The sequence below is a fragment of the Neolamprologus brichardi genome, chromosome 20 (assembly GCF_056152115.1).
Source record: "Neolamprologus brichardi isolate AB-2024 chromosome 20, ASM5615211v1, whole genome shotgun sequence".
Taxonomy (NCBI): Eukaryota; Metazoa; Chordata; class Actinopteri; order Cichliformes; family Cichlidae; genus Neolamprologus; species Neolamprologus brichardi.
The window spans coordinates 30007272-30013271 of NC_142123.1; positions in this window are offsets into that span (position 1 = coordinate 30007272).

Sequence of the window (6000 nt, forward strand, 5' to 3'; positions counted from 1 at the left end):
TTAGTGTTGCCAAAGAACTTCTAAAAACGTAAGAACTTGTGCCCGCCTAACTGTTAGTTTCCTAGCATAAACATTAATCTTCCCCTGACACCACCTTGCAATCGTCTGCCTCTTTCATATTGCACCTCTCATATAGAATATAATCCACCTTTGTGTACATTCCTTCACTCTTATACGTCACTCTTCATGAAATCGTCACCACAGCCAATTTCATTCTATTTGCAAAATCTACTTCTCTCTGCCCATCATTTCTTTTCTTAAAATCATACCTACTCACCACCTCCCCAGCACCTCTACACCTTTCAAACACATGTCCAGTTAATGTGCTCCTTTTAACTGCCCTGAAATCCAGCTTTTTGGCAGATATTCAACGTTACCCCAGCTTCAAAATCTCCTCATCCTGTTTGACTTTTCATCCACAACACTTTTCATCCCCCTACTCAAGTTCTCTTCTTGCCTATGCCAACTAAATAATCTGAATCCACATATATATATATATAGATATAGATATATATCTATATATATATATATATATATATATATATAGAGAGAGAGAGAGAGAGAGAGAGAGAGAGAGAGAGAGAGAGAGAGAGAGAGAGAGAGAGAGATACATAATCTCCAGATGCTTGCCTTTCTTTATCTCTTGATGTCTCTAACATGCCTTCCGCCTCTCATATTTCTTAGTCTTAAGCCAACAGTAAAACCCTGATGGCCATGCACCATTTCATTGTTGAAATCAAATATTTGATGTTTGCATGTTTGATTTAGCAAAGATTTTATGCTCGATGCCCTTTATGACACATACCTGTTCTTGGGAATGACAGTAGGAGTACACTGGCTTGTGGTCCCTCTGTGGCTGGGTTAGTTTCAGTAAGGCAGGATTTATAGCAGTGGCTATGAATTAAATGATCAATTCAATTACCACATAAACTAGCGACTAGGTACATGTCTACCCAGCATCAGTACACTAGCACTCTATTGCCAACATACAGATTTAACTCAAAGCCCCACAGAGTTGCTAGGATGGTTGTAAACTTAGTCTTGCTTCTTTATGTCCTATTTTTAGGTGTTAGATTTTCCCCCTTTTCCACCAAAATTGCTTACATATACTGCTATCGCATCATCCTCGTGTCTGCTTACCCTGGGTTCAGAAGGGTGTTTGAAACATGAAATAAAAATATTCTGCTGCATTTGTTTACTCACCTAAACCAACAGCATATCCATTTCTGGTTTCATTTACTAAAAATAAATAAGAACAAATAAATACGAAACAAGGTCTCAATTCATGAAGACAACCTCATCCTAGCATGGCACTCAGACTCCGTATTTTTAGTTGAAATTGTTGCTAACTTCAGTTAGAGGAAAGATACAATCTGCTGCAGCTGCAGAAGTTTAAAACACAGAAAGATTGTATGTATGTATGTAAAGCATAATTTAGAGCTGTGGACTTATCTCATGTTACGCAATATAATGATAATTAAAGCAAACAATACTGAGGAACAGTTGGATGAACATTTAGGAGGAGCTCAGGACACATTTCCAATGAAATGTTTAATTTACTTTTCCGTTCAACTTCAGTTGCAAGATAAACAGTCTAGTCTTCTCTAGATCTGCATCAAAAGCTAGATCTTTCACGGATGGCACGCAGGCACCTGTCTCGGTGCGTGGGAGTACTCAGACTGAGCTGTTTTCATTGTGGTATTTCAGAAGCCGGTGTCACAGTTCCTTATCACAAGGCGATTAAAAAAATATTTTGATTTACAGAGAGGGCAATGCTTCTAAACCTGAAAGACTGGTTTTGAATGCTTTAAAGTGTTGACAGTTCTTTGGGATACTTTTTTCACTTCTCTGTTTGTTATAAGTTATATCTTATTATATCATTATATCTTACCTGCACTTAGTTTATGCTGCACTAGCGGTCAAAGGAGTAATCAAAGTTTCTGTCAGTTATTTCCAGTAAATACATCTGAAAATTGGACCCTGAATTATTATAAAAATTCCAGCTTTCATTTCTTTAATATACGTTATAAAATAAGATGATTTCTTTCTTCTTTTTTGTGCCTATTGTGAAGCGTTCTAACTATCGCAGATGCGCTTGAACCACTATAAAGCGAGAGAGACCTCTAGTGGCCAGAGTGAGCAGTTTGCCCTTTATCTTTTGACTCTGATAAAAATCAGCTTTCTCATATCACGCAGAGATAAATGCACAAAAACACAAACTCATCAGCGTTAAATTGTCTAACTTTGAAGCTCAGGCGTAAAACGTTTTTTTTCTGATAAAGCTGATGACCCGAGTCATTCCTCTGTTTGGATCAAGTCATTCAGATTTGTCTAGTCACTATACTGGGTTTGGTCTGTGTGTTGTTTGTGGTTTCTCTGTACTTATCTTTTCTCTCTGCACTTTCCCCTCACCCTGCACTGCAGATGGCTGCCCCTCCCTGAGCCTGGTTCAGCCCAAAGTCTCTTCTTAAGAAAAACATTTTGTAATGCCAGCTCTGCATTTTGTTATAATTTGATCATTTGCAAAAACACCAACTAGTGACAATGTAACATCTTTGCTTTATGGCAGAAAAATAATCGGACCACTGAGCTTTTCCTTCTTACATTTAACAAATGTTAGCTCACTGTCTTATCAGTGAGGTTCTTTCTTAAGCTTGAATGGTCTTTATCTTACAATTAAAAAAACACATTGGGACAACTTTTGTTAAGTTAGCTTAACTGAATTAAATACATGGTTCAATTTATAGATCTAAGTTCAATTTACAGATTTCACTTTCAGGGTTCTGGTATTTCCCTTATCCACAGGCAGAGCTGAGGCATAGTCAGAAGTGACTAAAGCCACAAGTCTGCCCATCTCACCCAATGGTAAGGACAAGATGAAGTCTCTGCTTTGATACCAAGGTGCCCATTAAACAGTGATGCTTCCAAAACAAGTCATACTTGTTCTGTCTTTTTGTAGTTTCACTGTCATGAACTTGACTCTGTAGGTCCTTTTAGTTTGGTTTGGTTTGGTTTGGTTTTTTGCAGTTTTTGAGAACTGCTTTCCTTCCTGGGAAAACAGAAGGCAATGATTTACAAATCTGATAAACCCATATTTTTTTTACAATGGAACATAGAAAACTTATGAAGTGTTTAAACTGTGACATTGTATTAAAAACAGCTTATTTTGAATTGGATGGCAGCATCGTGTCTCAAAAAGCTGGGACGGGGCAAAAAAAGGCTAGAAATATAAGGGCTGCTGCAAAGAAACTGCTGGAGCAAAACTTTGCAACTAATTTGGTTAACTTGACAACAAGTCATTAACATTAGAAGTTTTGCTGGTTGACTGCTACAGCTGTCTCAGGGCCTCCTGGGGACTGTGCAGTTAGCCTCGTGGTAGTAAAACTAAAAAGAAGAATGAAAAATGTTCTGCTCTTCTTCACTTCTTCTGGGAGGCAGTGGGGAGGTAGAGTGTACAGCCCGATCCGGCGGGGAGGTGTGGGAAGCCAGATCGGACGCCCCCTTCCAGCTCTCCTCTCTGCTTTCTCCTATCTTATCTTATCTTACTTGTCTCACTCCTCTCTCTCACCTTTTCTGTCCCTTTGAAGAAATGAGGCTCCATAAATGCTAAAGAGGTAAGTATTTCTCAGCCGCAGTGAATAGATAGAATAAACTGTAGAAAATTCAACAGGAGAAAGAAGAAGAAAAACTATTTTAACATAAACCGTTGACACACTCCAGCGCCTGATCAACCCTGGCAGGGCCTCCTTGGATTCATCGGGTGTCTAGTGATAAACACCTGATGAATCTAAAGTCCACTACTGACGATGTGTCCCAAATTTTAACAGTTTAGATCAGATCTCTAATCCCTAAACCAAACCAGGGAAAATGGCAGGCTAGCTTGGGTAAAAGAATGAAAGTTGAGGCACACAATGATGTGTGCTGCTGGTACTCTGGGCTGCTTTCCTCATAACAGCCATCCCTCAAGATTTTCTCCATTAAAAGCAATGCATTGTCCTGGATTGTAACATCTAGTCCTTTACTGAATCATTACTGGGTATGAAAAGAGCATCTTAGAGAGGCTGAGGTTCTCAGATGTAACAATAGGCAGAAGTTCATGCATCTAAGATCTGAAGATGCAAACTGTTTCAGAATAATGTTCCTAAATGTAAACTTGCAAAGAGAGAGAGAGAGCCTTTATTTGTCAGTTGGAGTTGCCCACACCGAGATGACAGACCTTGCCAACCGTACATACAATACAAAACATCACATTGGGGAGACAGGTCAGGATAGGTAGCAAGGAAAAAACACAGAAATTTGTAAAACAAAAGGTCAGACCAGGAGAAAAAAAGAATTTCTGCTCATACTTATCCCTAAAAGGAGTCAGCATGAGGAGAATATGAAATACTCCAGCACAAAAAAAGCACAAATGTCATCACATCATGGTGATGGTGTGGCGTGTCAGTATCAGTGCACATGTGTGCGTGCATGTCAGTATGTGTGTCCTGTGTTCAGCCTGAGAAAGTGTCCTTTCACCCATTAGGCAAAGCTCCACAGTCCGCAGCCTACGCAGGTGGCCTCGAGGGATCGGGCGAGAGAGACAGTTCGTTCTCGTTATCATATCTCTTGGAAGAATTGCTGTTGTTCTCGTTGGCTTCAATCCAGCTGGCGCAGTCGGGGTGGGGGGATAGCCGAATGAAAGATGATGGATATGTTGTTTTGGAGTGAACACGCTGCATCAATTATACAGTTGTTCTAACATCCATCACTGGTGTCCAGGTTTATCTCCCGTTTAAGAGCTGTTAGCTCCTCCAAGATCTTTCCCATAATACGTTCAGTAGGAACAGTCTGAGCGCTTAACTGTCTTCCCACATTTTCAATCAAAGCGGCCAGTCCTGTTGGGTTTTGAACCGCAGACTTTAAATATCAAATAATCTACAGTACATAATATCCACAATATTGATTTCTGGTGATCACTGTTTGCAAGGGAAAAGGTCAAAAATCTGTATCCCATACCCACGATCACTGGGTCCTCCAGTTACACTGCATTAAAAACAGACACGATTGCATCATGGAAATCTCTGCATGGCATCAGGGACACTTCCAGACATCAGTGTCTATGAACAAAGTTCACAGTGCCATCCAAAAATGCAGATTAAAGCTCTATCATGAAAAGAAGAAGCCACATGTGAATGTGACAACTTTTGTGGTCGCGTCATCTGAAATTTTGAATAATTTTTCTTTTTGGGTGTGAGCAACATATGCTCACATTTTTTCAGGCATGTCGTGTGTAATGCATTCAATGCAACTGCATGGCTTTGCAGTAGAAGAGTCCACTTGGATCGTTTTCCACACATGGGACTAATAAAGGTTATCTTATCTTAAAACTTTTGGCAAATCACAAAATGAAAAATGCAAAGAAAAGCAGCAAGACATCTCGATCAGACAACAACACCCCTCTGCCAAAATCCAGCAGCTGGTCTCCTCAGTTCCCAGACATTTACAGACTTTTGTTAAAATAAAAGAGAATGCTGCACAGTGGTAAACATGGGCCTGCCGTGTTGCTGACATCAAACTTAAAAAGACCTTGTTTCCTTCTTTAAAAAATTTTCTCATTATTTCAGTGTAAACATTTTGATTCGCTTCATTGTAAATAAAATATGGGTTTATGATCTTTGCAAGTTATCAAACTCTTTTTTTATTTACGCACTATTCCAATTCCTTTGCAATCAAGGTTGTATTTTTTGTGATACTTTTGAACATCTGCAACATAAGACATGGAGATGAAATGTAAATTTATCCATCAATATATCCTGTCACATTTGGTCATGTTTGCAGCTTTCCTTTGCATAACATCATGTGAGATTTGTGAATGTGAGAATATTTGTGGGAGGAGAAACCCAAACAGCAAATCAAATGTGTGCCAAAGACAACACCCACCCTCCTTCCTATTGGTGCTGCTTTGTTCGGGTTGAACAGCCGGGTGTAGTTTTGAAAACCCAAGATCACCAAAATGAGAAG